The sequence below is a fragment of the Rhinatrema bivittatum genome, chromosome 12 (genome assembly GCF_901001135.1).
Source record: "Rhinatrema bivittatum chromosome 12, aRhiBiv1.1, whole genome shotgun sequence".
NCBI classification, from domain to species: domain Eukaryota; kingdom Metazoa; phylum Chordata; class Amphibia; order Gymnophiona; family Rhinatrematidae; genus Rhinatrema; species Rhinatrema bivittatum.
In genome coordinates, this window is record NC_042626.1 from 59,348,419 (window position 1) to 59,363,794 (window position 15,376).

The following is a 15,376-nucleotide window of genomic DNA, read 5'->3' on the forward strand; positions in this document are numbered from 1 at the left end:
CCTGCAATGTGGAATGTGGAGAGAAAAAGCATGTTCTGCTCTGCCAATCGGAATAGATGTGTTTCCTGTTCCATCAGAATGAAGCGGCCCTACATCCCCATCACATACTGGGCAAAAAGGAGCCTGAGATACCGGAAGTCTGGCAGCTGTTGCAAGCCGCATGCCTGCAGCTCCAGTTCATACTGTCAATGAGGAGAAAAAAAAAAAAAGAACCTTGGGCCACAGTATGAGAGCCCTGAAAATTGGGAGGCCCCTCTTCTTCCAAAAACCCTTCCCCCACTTGTAATTACCCTGTCTAAGGAGTTGCTGATGTTAGCAGGGTGATGTGCTATGTATGTAAAGACGAAGATGGAAAAAGATCTACAATATTGTTTTTAAAAGGGATAAAGGGCAGATAAGATCACCCTTACTGTCTTTATCTGCCATTATATTAAAGGTTGGGGGGGGGGGGGGGGGGGGGGATATGATAGAGATAGAAGGACTAGGGGGCATTCCAGGAAGTTAGCAAGTGGCACATTTAAGACTAATCAGAGAAAATTCTTTCACTCAATGCACAATAAAGCTCTGGAATTTGTTGCCAGAGGATGTGGTTAGTGCAGTTAGTGTAGCTGGGTTCAAAAAAGGTTTGGATAAGTTCTTGGAGGAGAAGTCCATTAACGGCTATTAATCAAGTTTACTTAGGGAATAGCCACTGCTATTAATTGCATCAGTAGCATGGGATCTTCTTAGTGTTTGGGTAATTGCCAGGTTCTTGTGGCCTGGTTGGAAACAGGATGCTGGGCTTGATAGACCCTTGTCCTGACCCAGCATGGCAATTTCTTATGTTCTATATTTCTTCACTTGTAATAAAATCAAGTGTATGTATGGCATAAAACAAACACCATCCGTACGATAAAGCATGGTGGTGGCAGCATTATATTGTAGTGATATCTTGCAGCACTGGACACCCAGAGACTTGTGAAGATCAAGGGAAAGATGAATGGTGGAAAGTACAGGTGGATCCTGGAGGAAAACCTGTTCCAGTTTGCCAGAGACCAGGGCTGGGGAGAAGAATCATCTTTCAGCAGAACAATGATCCTACGCACAAACCAAAAGCAACAATGGAGTGGCACAATATAAAGAAAGTAAATGACCTACTTAATTGCATTTTGATTTATATTTACAAACCAGAAAGTGAAAAATGAAAAAAAAAAAGTAATGACTTTTACATAAATCTGTATTTGTAGAGAGTTAAAGGTGAATACCAGGAACATGCAGTCATGAGAGATCTAGAGTATTAGCCAGTTAATTAAATTCCTCAAAATTGTTGGGGGGGAGGGGGGGAGAGAAAGAAAGAGAGGCACCCTTTAGCGTCCCCATCAAATTTCACACATCACCCACACCGTTGTGCAGTCTGGTGATGTACATAATTAGTGTTGTGTTCCACTGCACAACAAGTACATAAACATTTTATTCCCCTTTTCTATGTAAAAATGGGAATAAAATAGTGGGGGTGTATTACCATCCATCTGGCAGTTAACTAACAGATAATGAAATACTAAAAGAAATTAGGGAAGCTAACAAAATCAGCAGCACAGTAATAATGGCTGATTTCAATTACTCCAGTACTAATCGAGTGAATGTGACATCAGGACATTCTAGAGAGGTAAAGTTCCCTGCTTCAGTATTCACCAAGGAAGATGTAAGATATACTCATGCCAGAAATCATATTCAAAAGTGATGATTCAGAGGAACTGAAACAAATCTCAGTCAACCTGGAAGATGTACTAGGGCAAATTGACAAGCTAAAGAGTAGGAAGTCACCGGAACCAGATGGCATACATCCCAGAGTGCTGGAAGAACTGAGAAATGAAATTGCGGACTTGCTATCGGAAATTTTTAAACTATCAATATCAACTGGAGGGTTGCCAATGTAATGCCAATTTTTAAAAAGAGATCAAGGGGTGATCTAGGAAACTACAGACCAGCAAGACTGATGTCCATGACAGGAAAATGGTAGAAACTATCATAAAGAACAAACTTGCTGAATATAGAGACGCGCATAGTTTAATGGGACAAAGCCATTATGGATTTAGCCAAGGGAAGTCTTGTCTCACAAATTTGGTACATTTTTTTGAGGACATAAATAAAATATGTGGATAAAGGTTAGCCAGTTGATATAGTGTATCTGAATTTCCAGAAAGCATTTGACAAAATCCATCATGAGAGAATTCTTAGGAAATTAAAAAGTTATGGGAGAGGAAGCAATGCCTTATTGTGGACTGCCAAATGAGTAGGGCTAAATGGTAAATTTTCCCAATGGATAAAGTTGGAGTGCCCCAGGGATCTGTTCTGGGACTACTGCTTTTTAATACATTTATAAGCAACCTGGAAATAGGAACAAGAGAGATGATCAAATTTGCTAATGACACAAAATTATTCAAAGTTTTCAATACTAGGAAACTGGGCATGCAAATGAAGTTTAAATGTGGACAAGTGCAAAGTGATGCACTAAGTGAAAAGTAACCCAAATTATAGTTACACAATGCAGGGTTCAATATTAGGAATCACCATTCAGGAAAAGGTTCTAGGCAACATTGTTGATAATACGTTTAAATCTTCTACCTAATGTGCAACAGCAGCCAAGAAAGCAAATAGAAAGCTAGGGATTATTAGGAAAGGAATGGAGAATAAAACAGAAAATATCATAATGCCTCTATCACTCCATGGTGCAACCTCATCTTGAGTACTGTGTGCAGTTCTGGTCACCACATCTCATAAAAAATATAGCAGAATTAGAAAAGGTGCAGAAAAGAATGACCAAAATGATAAAGGGGTTAGAATGATTCCCCTATGAAGAAAGGCTAAAGAGGTTAGGACTTTTTAGCTTGGAGAAGAGATAGCTGAGGGGAGATATGACAGAGGTCTATAAAATAATGAGTGGAATGGAACGAACAAACATTACTCAGTTGTTTATTCTTGAAAAGTACAAAGACCAAGCGATATACAATGAAGTTACTGGGTAATACATTTAAAACTAATAAGAGAAAAAAAAAAGGTACTGAATGCATAATTAAGCTGTGGAATTCATTGCCAGAGGATGTGGTGAAAGCTGTTAGTGTAGCTGCGTTTAAATAAAGGTTTGGACAAGCTCTTGGAGGAAAAGTCCTAAAACCATTAAGGTGGAATTTTAGAAATCCTCTGTTTATTCTTGGGATAAGCAGCTTGGGATCCTGCCAGGGACTTGTAACCTGACTTGGCCACTGTTGGAAACAGGATACTGGGCTTGATGGACCTTTGGTCTGACCCAGTATGGCAAGTTTTATGCTCTTATGAAAGGCTTTCATGTACATTAACTTTTTTTTTTTTTTTACCTCCTCCATAGGTATCCCCAAACCTGCCCTCTTGCAAATAATTCCTTGGAGGCTTCTGCACATTACAAGAGTAAACTCAACTCTGCTCTAGCTGCAGCTTGTCAATTCTATTCATTTTCTATGGAAGCAAGTTTTGTTGATCCCTCTTGCCCCTTTCTCCCTTAACCCATTTCATTGCTTTACTTTCTTACCAGGACAGGATTCCCCTGCCATGTGAGAAAACAGTAGCCAGACTGCGGAGGTCCATTTGGAAGAGCCCCTCTCCTCACTCTATCCTGACCTACCTGCATCTTCTCATCATTCCCATTGTTCTGCTAGCATTCTCTCATCTCAGAAACTTGAATCCTTCCCCATGCACACTTCTGCCCAACGATAGCCCAACTATTTTTTCATCCTCTCTTCTAGCCCTCCCTGTCACCTTCTCATTTCTCTTATTCTTTTATCGTCCACCTCTTATCTTTATCATGATACATTTACCTCTCCTTATATACCCACACCTTGTATCATCTTTCATCCCTCCATGTTCCCCATCTCATCAACACCTGCTCTTCCACCTTTAGTTATCTCCCACTCTCAATACTCACTTCCTCCAATCATCTTTCATGACATACCTGGCTCCATCATTTTATTCCCCTCCTCCCAGGAGATGGAAAAAAATGAAATGAAGCTGATAATATTCTGTGAAAAGAAAGGCAGTCGGTGGCAGAAGACAAAAAAAAAAGACCCACTATCCTTCCAGTCTGCCCAATTATTCCCATCCACACTTAAAGTGTCTAAACAATCTAGCTAAGATTGCCCATCACATCCTGAACCTCACTTTGTCATGGAATATTTTATTTGCTCAGCTGAGCAAATATACCCATAGAAAACTATTTGTACATTCTGAATCACAAAGATCTGAATGACCACCTTTCATCTGTTGCCCAGTTTAAATAGAAATAATTCATACTTTCCTGGGGAAATACAAATTATTATACAAAATGTAGAACTTACTCTCATGTTTGACAGAGAAAACTGCATTTTCCTCCTTAACCTAACACCTAGGCCTATAAATTAAACGTGTATTATGCTTAACTCATGCACTAGATCACATTAGTATGCACATTAAATGCACTTTTACACTGGACAAAATATTGTGCAGTTTGCACAAATGTGGCACTTGAATTTTTTTTTAAATTACTGAATTTTAGAAATGGCACAAAGGACAAAATCTTTACAAACAAAACAAGCTCTTACTGTAAAGATACAAAACAAACAAGACAGTAACTATTTCAAATAGCAAGACAGAACCCAGCAAGCCAACTACAGCCCTCAATATTATGTGGAAGCAGAATGGTAATTATGAGCAAGTAATTAGCAGCAAAAGGTAAATAAAGAAAAGGCCAGCATGGGCTTCATGGCAGAAGTAGTACAACAAAGCTCATCAAGATTCAGGAACTATAGGAAAGTCATTTCCTGATAGAACAAATTATCCTGCAATTTGAGATGAATCCCAAAACATGTAAGGACTTCCACAAACCTCCAGAAACATAACAGGAAGAGACCTTATTGCTTATCTGGTCTGCCCATTCATACCACCCAGCTCTACAATCCCTACCATTGCTGTCCCCATACACTTTACAATGAAGACCACCCTTTGGACCAGCTCATATCCCTTTTAGAGATGTGGTCTCCAGCACTGTACACAGTGTTCCAAATGAGATCTCACCAGGGACCTATACAGGGGCAATATCACTTTTTTGTCTGCTGACCATTCCTTTCCTTATGCAACCAAGTGTCTTTCTGGTTTTTGCCACCACCTGTTTGGCTGCATTGAGATTATCAGATACAATCAATCCCCAAATCCTTGCTCGTTTCATGCATAGAAGAAATTTCAACCCCTATACTGTACCGCTCCCTTGGATTCATGCAGCCTAAATGCATGAACCCAAATGTAAAGAGACATCTTTCCCTATACTCCTTTCACAATATCACTTAAGAAAATGTTGAAAAGAACCAGTTCAAGGACCAATCCCTGCAACACACCACTAGTAATGCAGTTCTCCTGAGAATTAACTCCATTTACCACCACCCTTTGTCACCTTCCTCTGAGCTAGTTTCTAACCTTCTCAGTCACTTTGGGCCCCTACAAAGGGTACTCAGTTAATTTATAAGTCACCTATGCAGAACCATATTAAAGGCCTTACTGAAATCCAAGTAAACTACGTCTAGTGCTCTCCTCTGATCTAACTCTTGATCACTCAAATACATAAATCAGATTCATCTGACAAGATCTGGTAAAAGCATGCTGCCTCAGATCCTAAAATCCAATGGATTCCAGAAACTGCACTACCAAATTTCTATTAAGTGTTCACTGAGAAATAGCCAGAAGTAGGACCACATAAAACAGACATACAGTGGCGCACACACACATTTGTTTTATAAAATCAACCTCTGTTTACAGCAAACCAATATGCTCAAGGTAATTTTTCAAAAGTCACAATTCATTATTTCTCTGCATTTTTTGTAAAACATTTTTCAGTTTTACATTTTGCTTGCATAATTATCCAGCTCCTTCAGACTAATACTTGGTAGAACCTACTTTTGCTGCAACAACAGTTTTAAGTCTGTTGGGTTAAGTTTCTACCAGTTTTGCACACTGTTTGGTAGAGAATTTTTGCCCATTCTTCCTGGCAGATTTGCTCCAGGTTGTTCAGACGACGCTTATGGACTGCAATTTTCAAACAGTGCCACAGATTCTCGACTGGCTTGAGACCTAGACTTTGACTTGGCCATTGTAGAACATTCACCTTTTTGTTGTTCAACCACTAATAAGAACATAAGACTTGCCATAGTGGGTCTGACCAAGGGGTCCATCAAGCCCAGAATCCTGTGTCCAACAGTGGCCAACCAAGTCCACAAGTACCAAACATTAAATGAATAGATCCCAACCTACTAATCCTTACTGATTAACAGTTTATGGACTTCTGCTTTAGGAAGTCATCCGAACTTTTTTAACCCAAATACATAACCGCCGTAACCACATCCTCTGGCAATGAATTCCAGAGCTTAAATATGTGTTGAGTGAAAAAAAATGTTCTCCGATTTGTTTTAATTAGCTACTTGCTAACTTCAGAGTGCTCCTAGTTCTTGTATTATTCGAAAGTTAACCGATTCACATATACCCGTTCAAGTCCTTTCATGATTTTGTAGACCTCTATCATATCCTCCCTTCAGCCATCTTCTCCAAGCTGAACAGCCCTAACCTCTTTAGCCTTTCCTGATAGGGGAGCCATTCCATCCCCTTTATCATTTTGGTCGCTCTTCTCTGTGCAATTATATATTTTAAGATGCGACCAGAACTGCATACAGTATTCAAGGTGCGGTCTCACCATGGAGCGATAGAGGCATTATAACATCCACCATTTTATTCGCCATTCCCTTCCTAATAATTCTTAACATTGTTTGCTTTTTTGACCACCACAGCACACTGAGCTGACGATTTCAATGTATTATCCAGTATGACACCAAGATCTCTTTCCTTGGGTGGTAACTCCTAATGTGGAACCTAACTGTGTAACCGCAGCAAAGGTAATTTTTCCCTATATGCATTACCTTTCACTTGTCCACATTAAATTTCATCTGCCATTTGGATGCCCAATCTTCCAGTCTCACAAAGTCCTCCGCAATTTATCATAATCCACTTGAGATTTAACTACCCTACATAATTTTGGGTCATCCACAAATTTAATCTCACTCATCGTATCCCATTCCAGATCATTTATAAATATATTAAAAAGCAACAGTCCTAGTACAGATCCCTGAGGCACACCAGTTTACCTTTTTCCACTGTGAAAACAGACCATGTAATCCTACTCTGTTTCCTGTCTTTTAACCAGTTTGCAATCCACAAAAGGACATCTCCTCCTATCCCATGACTTTTTAGTTTTCTTAGAAGTCTCATAAGGGATTTGTCGCATGTCTTCTGAAAATCTAAATACACCACATCTACCAGTTCACCTTTATCCACATGTTTATTCACCCCCTTCAAAAAAATGTAGGAGATTTGTGAGGCAAGACTTCCCTTGGGTAAATGCATGCTGGCTATGTCCCATTAAACCAAGTCTATGTAAATGTTCTGTGATTGTTTTCTTTATAACCGTTTCCACGGTTTTTCCCAGATCTCCCCTGGAGCCCTTTTAAATGAGTGGCTTCGACCTTGGGATCATTGTCCTGTTGAAAGGTGAACTTTCTCCCAACTTTTAGTTTAGCAGACTGAAGCAGGTCTCCCTGCAGCTGCACCATCCAGCAATTTTAACAAGATGCCAGTCCCCGCTGAGAAAAAGCATCCCCACAACATGATGCTGCCACCCCCATACTTTACTTTTGGGATGGGGTTTGCTGAGGAATGGGCAGTTTTAGGTTTGCGCAATTATCTCTCAAAAAAGATATAATTGCGATGGAGAAGGTACAGAGAAGGGCTACCAAACTGATAAGGGGAATGGAACAGCTCCCCTATGAGGAAAGACTAAAGAGGTTAGGACTTTTCAGCTTGGAGAAAAGACGGCTGAGGGGGGATATGATAGAGATGTTTAAAATCATGAGAGGTCTATAACGGGTAGATGTGAATCGGTTATTTACTCTTTTGGATAGTAGAAAGATTAGGGGGCACTCCATGAAGTTAGCATGGGGCACATTTAAAACTAATCGGAGAAAGTTCTTTTTTACTCAACGCACAATTGAACTCTGGAATTTGTTGCCAGAGGATGTGGTTAGTGCAGTTAGTATAGCTGTGTTTAAAAAAGGATTGGAAAAGTTCTTGGAGGAGAAGTCCATTACCTGCTATTAAGTTCGCTTAGAGAATAGCCACTGCCATTAGCAATGGTAACATGGAATAGACTTAGTTTTTGGGTACTTGCCAGGTTCTTATGGCCTGGATTGGCCACTGTTGGAAACAGGATGCTGGGCTTGATGGACCCTTGGTCTGACCCAGTATGGCATTTTCTTATGTTCTTATGCCACACACAGTGTTTTAAATTTTGGCCAAAAAGCTCCATTTTTGTCTCTTTTGACCACAAAACCTTATTCCACATTTTAGCTGGGTCACTGATGCTTTCTAACAAACTCCAGATGGCTTTGATGTGATTTTGTTTCAGTAATGGCTTCTTTCTAGCCACCCTACCATGCAGGCCAGTTGAAGGCAGAGTTCTTGATATGGTTGACTGCACCTCCACTCCAGTCTCAGCCACTGAACTCTGTAGAGATTGATGACCTCTCTGTGGTCTCCCTCACGTCTCCTCCTCCGACGCTAAGATTTGTCTAGGCAGTGTCTGGATGGTAAGATGCAGCTTCCATTTCCTCACAACTGATCCAAAAGTACTCACTGGGATATCCAAACACTGGATGTTATTTTGTAGCCTTTTCCTATCTTGTACATGCCTATAACTTTATCTTTAATTTCCTTAGAATGCTCTTTGGTCTTCATTTTCACAGCTTTCCTTCAGATTCACAGTCTGACCAATGGTACAGGAATTAGGGGGTAACGGGGATTTGGACTCAAACCAACAAGGGCCCTGACTTTGACGGTCTGGGAAACTAAGTATGGGGGTGACCTGTATGGCATGGCAGATGCTATCATAAGCTTGCTGAGCAGACCAGATGGTCCATTTGATCCTTTTCTGTTGTCATTTCTATGTTTTATCCAGAAAAGCTGACCTTTTATAATGATTCACAGGTAGAGGCCAATTGTTAGGACAATTTCTCTCATCCGTGTAAACCTGAAGCTTCCAAAGCACAGGGGATGAATACTTACGCAAGCAGAGAAATAATGAATTGTGACTTTGAAAATGTACTTTTGCAATGAGCACACTGTCTGGAACAATCTGTGTGTCATTTGTAATCCATAGAAATCTGACTTTTTTGGGGGGAGGGGGTCGAATACTTTTGCAAGCCACTGTAAACAGGATTGGAAAAAGCTCAATGGATTTTCAGAGCACTGCGGTTGTGAGGAGCTTACTAAACGAAACATAGATAAAGCAATAGGACTGGACAGGATCCAAGGGTTTTAAAGAAATGAAGTTCTGTCAGCTCTGCTGGCTGACCTTTTGCAATACTTTCTTAGTCAGGAGCATAGTTCCAGAGAACTGGAGTCAGGCAGATGTGGTTCCTCTTCACAAAAGTGGAAGTGAGGAGGAAGCTGGGAACTACAAGCTGGTTAATCTGACCTCCGTGGTGAGCAAATGAATGGAATCACTGCTAAAAAACAGAGGTTATGCAATTCTGCTTTTCTCTCTTCAGCATCTACATATTTCTACCCTTCAGCTCAGAGTCGCACATCCTCTTTCTACAATCTCTCGCAGTTTAACACTAATCTTCTCTAATTTTCTAAAGTAGCTGAAAATATATAGCAGCCTCTTTTTCTTCTTTCCTTTACTTATTTTCCTAACAGAAAAGTTAATTGACCTTACAATATCTCCTTTCAGTTTTGCCCACTGCAGGTCTATGCACCCTAGATTTTCCCATCCAGCCGATGACTCCCATAGCTATGCCCCCATTTTAATAAAAAGTTAGTTTTCCTGAAGTCTAGAACTCTTGCATGTGAATGAACCATCACTGTCTGGCGAAAATGCGACTTATGAATTGACTCCCAGTGAAAAGGCATGCCGACACAAAGAAAGGAATTTCCTGTGTCATGTTTGAGTGGTTCTATAAATGTCTGGATACATTTGTATTTTGAGTCCCAGAAACTGACAAACTAAGAATAGTATGGTTTTTGACTCAGGAGGGAAAAAAAAAAAAAAGATACAAAGTACTACATCAGAGCCCTCTCTCTCAAGGACTTCAGCAATTGGGAGAGAGCCAGACTAGCAAAAGAAGTCTACCCCGCTCCACTTCGCCCGGAGCATCACCCTTGCATTTCCCTGGGGGTAGAGATGTTTTAGCCATAGGTGGGATGGCCTCCTCAGGGACGTTCAGAATTCTTTGCAAACACTTCCAAATCATAGCCAACTGCGTTGTAGTGGCCAAAAGTGGGAAATGAAGGTGGCACAGATGGTTCTTGGACTTCATTTCTTAAGCAAAACCATTTCAAACTTTAGAAAATTAGTGGACAAGCTTTGAATAGAAGCACACTGCCCCTCCAAATCTTAAACTATTTGCAGTATCTTTAATCTTATGACCTTGAGTCATTACACGTTACTTCAACTCTTTAAATGAATTTGTTGAAGTGTCAAGCCAACCTGACACGTTGGTCCATACCGACAATCACCTCCCAGGGAGATCTGTGGTTGGCAAGTCTATCCGAATTTCTTCTTGGCCTCCAGTTCCCACAGGGCTCTCCACAGCTTGAGCCTCCACCCCTGATGCCAAACCCCCAACTCCCGGGCTCAAAAAGGTCATTCAGCTTCCAGATGGAGCCAAATCTATTGTTAGTTCTGATAGCATTCCAATTCCCAAAAGTGTAATAGGACTACGCTAGGTAGTGCTCCCCAAAGAGGACCCCCATCCTTCGCCGGACTTTTCAAATCGCCCCAACTCAGGAGCAGCAATACCCCCCAGGGGGCCTGCTGACACCGCTGAAAGCCGCAGAGGTGGTATACACTGATTTTTTCTTTTTATTCTTAATATCCCACTTGTTAAACATGTTATTCAAGTGGTTTAGGGCAAAGGGAAACCTCTGGGTCAGGAGGGAGATCTTATGCAGGTCAAACTGGGCTTAGCATCTCCAATGATGCTGCTAGACTGCGGTTGTCCAAGTCTATTAGCACCGTCAGCAGTGCAGGAACCACTGGGGAAGTCGAAGGAACTGCTCCGCAGCTTTTTATCATCCACTTTTAGTAGTGACTTTTAAAAGAATTTTAACAGTGAAAGGGAACTGAAGGAGGAGAGGACTCACAGCCCACATCCATCCAGTTGGCTGCAATTACATTTTTAACACACGCACATATGCAAAACATTAAAACAGCATGCTAAATGATTTCACTAGTCATATTATGCATCTCCTGGTGCTGGGCTGCATTTAACTCCCAGTGCATGGACAGGCAGTCAGCATGCTAGGAGTTAAGATCTCCATTCTTAGACTCATCCTCCACCCCACCACACCCATTACAAAGAAACTCCCATGCTGGACCCCTTCAGCAAGCAAGCAAGTGTCCTTCCTGGAATAAAGCACCCACCCCCTCCTCCTGCCAACATCCCCCTACTCGCTGCCAAACTAGGAAAAGGAGAATATCTTACTTCCCATCAGCACCCTGAATTTTGTGCCACACACCTGATTTAAAGCCTGCATCACCATTAGGAGACATCAGATTGACACTGTAAGCCAAGCTAGTAGGAGGGGGCCAAGCTGGTGGCTCTACTGTACACTACCATGCAGAAGACCTGGTTTTGATCCCCAGCTCTTTTCTTCCATTCCCTGGGCCAGCCAGGGTGGGGGATACTGTGCAGGCAGTGTTCTTAACCCCTGGAGGGAGGAGATCATAGTCACTGAGCAATGGCAACACCTAGCTCTGGAAGGAGCTTTGGTTCACAGCTCCTGGCCGAGGACTGCTACTACAATGTCTGGGATGGGATACAAAATAAGGTAAAGACTCCTTGGCAGCTGTGAACACAGGCTCATGGTGCCTGATTCCAGCCCTGGCTCTGACTAAGCTGGACATCCAAAGAAGCAGGACAAAACTGCAAAGTCCAAAAAAAAAAAAAAAAAGGGGCCCAGGGAAAGAGGGTTCCAGCTGAGCACAAATATTTTCTTGCTAGTGCACTCTTCTGGGCTAATTTGTTCTTTGAATCAGTCAGTGCAAAGCAACCCAATTGAAATACAGAGAGCTGTGTTCTTTTTAACATGGTCCCTTGATCTCATGCATGCTCTGCATATCATGGTCCTTTTGTATACACATACTAATCCTCAGGTGTAGTGTACAGCAAAAAGAAAAAGCAGAATAAAATCAGCATAGTTGATTTAAGTGCCCTTTTTAGTACATAGGCCCCATAGTGAAATGTGAAAGTTTTTCAATGAGAATAAGTAGTGCCATTTAAGAGTGTTTTACTAAAATTTACACATTCAGAATAAACTCATGCTTGCAAACATGAGTTTATCCTGAATAAACGTTTCACTTTATATCTAACATAAGAAATGCACCCATGTAATTACAATACAGTATATGAAACCAAAATATAATACATACATATTCATTATGGGAATAATTTTCAAAACATACAGTTTGGTTTACCGACTTGCCAGTTGAAAAGCTCATGGGTACTTTTACCTGTGAACTTTTATCCCTTGACAATTTTCAATTGGTGTAAAGTACCTACAGATTTGCACCTGTTTTTTCTGTGGATATTTTTTCCCTGCAAATACACCACATGTTGCATTCCCCAACCCCTTACTTTTCCCCCTGGATACCTTGCACTCATGTTTGATCCCCATGCATACATTTACCTGAATGCATGGTGACCAGTTTTCAGACAGCCTATTTATCCACATTAATGGCTGGCTTTTAATTGGCACTCTCTGTGGCAGGCCCAGAACTTTGGGCACATAACTTCTCTAAAACATTCAATGCATCTTTAAAAACATTTTTGTTCAGGAAGGCATATGCCTGAAAGTACTACAGCAGAAGCTTTCTATGAGATATTCTGTAACCTTTCTGTATTGTTTTTCCATGTTGACTCATGTGTGAGATATGTTAGTCATCTGTTTATTGATACAATATGTTTATCTATGTGATGCACTGGACATTTGTTTATCCATGCAATATTTTAAGTGATGTATGTTCCATTGGTATATCTGCTAGGGATCTTGGTCATAGGCAATTCATGCATTTTTAATAAAACCAAAAACAAATTGCCCTCTATATGAAATAACTACAAGAAACAGTTGCACATTTCATTGCAATGAAATGTAACTAATCATTTACAAAAATATCATCACCATGCCAGGTGAAAAGCTCCCAGAAACACAGATCTATCCTCTCAAATTAAAAATCAAGTAATAATTCTCCATTAAAACACCACACCACCACTGTAGTGCAACTTATTTACTTGTACATTTGGGCAAAATCATCAGAAACACCATCTGAACTGACATGACAGTAGCACAGCTCTCAAAAGCTAGTCACAACTGTATTAAGTTAGTCCAATAAAAAAGTAGTTCATTACCTTTATTTCCTGATATTCAAGAGACCTTACCTGACATCATCATTACTATATTCAATACAGTTTTTTTTTTCCTTTTCAATAATGAATTGAAAAATACAACTATTCTGTTCTCTTTAGATGCATTTTTTAAGGAAGTATACACGAAAATAATCTCATCTTTAACCCTAACCAAGGGACTGCAGACAATCCTAGGCATGGAGGTGGTGATGGGAAAAGGAAAGGAAATGAAATGTCATAGCGTAAAAGGGATTAGGAAGTATGTTGTAACTTAAGGAAACAGAGTAGATGGTTTTCTGAAAACAAGTAGAGCATATGTAAGGGGCCATGGAGCTGCACTAAGGGCCAAATTGAGGGTTGACTGATTCAGAGAATGCCCCATGTTCAGCTCAGAGAAAGAGAGAAGGGCCTAACCACAAATAAAAAGCAGTAAAATGGTTACAGTTTTCCCTGGAGACAATGGGAACCATGGACACTTGAAGCAGGAAAAGTCCCCTCTGTGCAATGCACAAGAGCAACCCAGGACACGGTTGTTTAAGTCTCCAGGGAGAAATAGTATTTACAGGGCTGTATAAGCTCCCTGAGAAGAGGTATGGTAGATAGGATGGTGCACATTCTCTTCAGGGGGAGATGGGAAGGATACAGACAAGGATTTTCCCAGGGTCCTTGAAGAGGGGGTAAGGAACAATACAAAATAGGGATATGCAGAGTTCTTGAGGAGGGTCTTGGGAATTGTACAAATAGAATTATGCTGGGTGGGGGTGAAGGAAGGTACATACAAGAATATCCACGGTCATGGTGGGGTACAGGGTTCGTTGGAGGAGGGGGGGGGGCTGTAAAAGAGGTAGTACAAACAAGACTCTGCATGGCTCCTAGAGAGGGAAATAACACACAAGGTTATGGAGTATTTCAATGAGGGGGAAGGGTATAGACAGGAATGTACATAATCCCTAGGGTAGGCGTAGGGACCGGTACAGACATGTACAGGATCCCCCGGGAGGGGTTTGGGAAAAGTTTTGATAAAGCTGTGCGGAATCCCTGGGGAGGAAAGAAGGAAACAATACAGAGAAGTCTGTGCACGGTCTCTGGGACGGAGAGTACAGCAAGGGCTCTACAGGAGCCCCTGAGGATGGGGGGTCGGGGGTGAGGGAACAGGGCTCACAGTATACGAGCCGTAGCTATAATGTTCAGGGCTCTGCCCCCACCTTCAACTAACAAGAATCCCGGAATGTGACAGCCGCGAGAAGCCCACCTTACTCCCGCCGAATTCACTACACCATAGCTCGGAAACATGAATTCAGTTTTCGGCACTTCCCTTACCCTCCGCTGGCCGTTCGCCTTCGCCGCTCTCCTCCCAGGCTCCGGCCTTCACTTCCGCCTTTCAGCCCTCACTTCCGGATCAACCCTCTTTTTGGGGCCCACCCCGCAACACCCTCCCCAGATGACTGGCAGCTCCTCAAGCCAATCAGCTGCCGAACTTTCGATCAATGCGCTTATCCCCTCTGTAACCTGCGGTCTCTACCTCCTGGCGTGATTTGAGGGAGGAAGTGATGTGGAGCGCAGGGCAGCTGCTGTGTAGCGGAGGTCAATGGGAATTGTAGTGAGAATGCAGTTAAAGAGATGCTTCCCGGAGTGAAAGTTATGTAGTTGGATCGCAAGGGTGGACAGAGCCCTGCAGAAAAGGCGGGGACCTGATCATGACAGGCATACCCAGGCCTGGGCTTGTAGTTTTAGTTCTGTAAGACCTCCATGGGTACAATGGAGCAAAACCTCAGCTGCTCAGAGAGGACCTGGGTAAGCTAGCACTCCTAAAGGGATGTGCTTTTTTTTTTTTTTTTTAGCATATATTTTTATGGGCATAAAATCAATTTTATTTATAAAAGTAAATG

General features: G+C 41.6%; 1 protein-coding gene across 2 annotated transcripts in view; it reads right to left on the reverse strand.

Annotated features, from left to right (window-relative positions):
• Window positions 1-14,940, reverse strand: part of RAB5C (RAB5C, member RAS oncogene family) — a 113,799-nt gene extending 98,859 nt beyond the window's left edge. Inside the window, exon 1 of one of the 2 annotated variants that reach the window (XM_029572707.1) lies at window positions 14,808-14,940. The gene's annotated coding sequence lies outside the window, so the exon portion shown is untranslated. Of the gene's footprint in view, window positions 1-14,739 lie in introns of both variants that reach the window. The other variant, XM_029572708.1, reaches the window with a different exon arrangement.
• Between the last annotated feature and the right edge of the window lie 436 nt (window positions 14,941-15,376).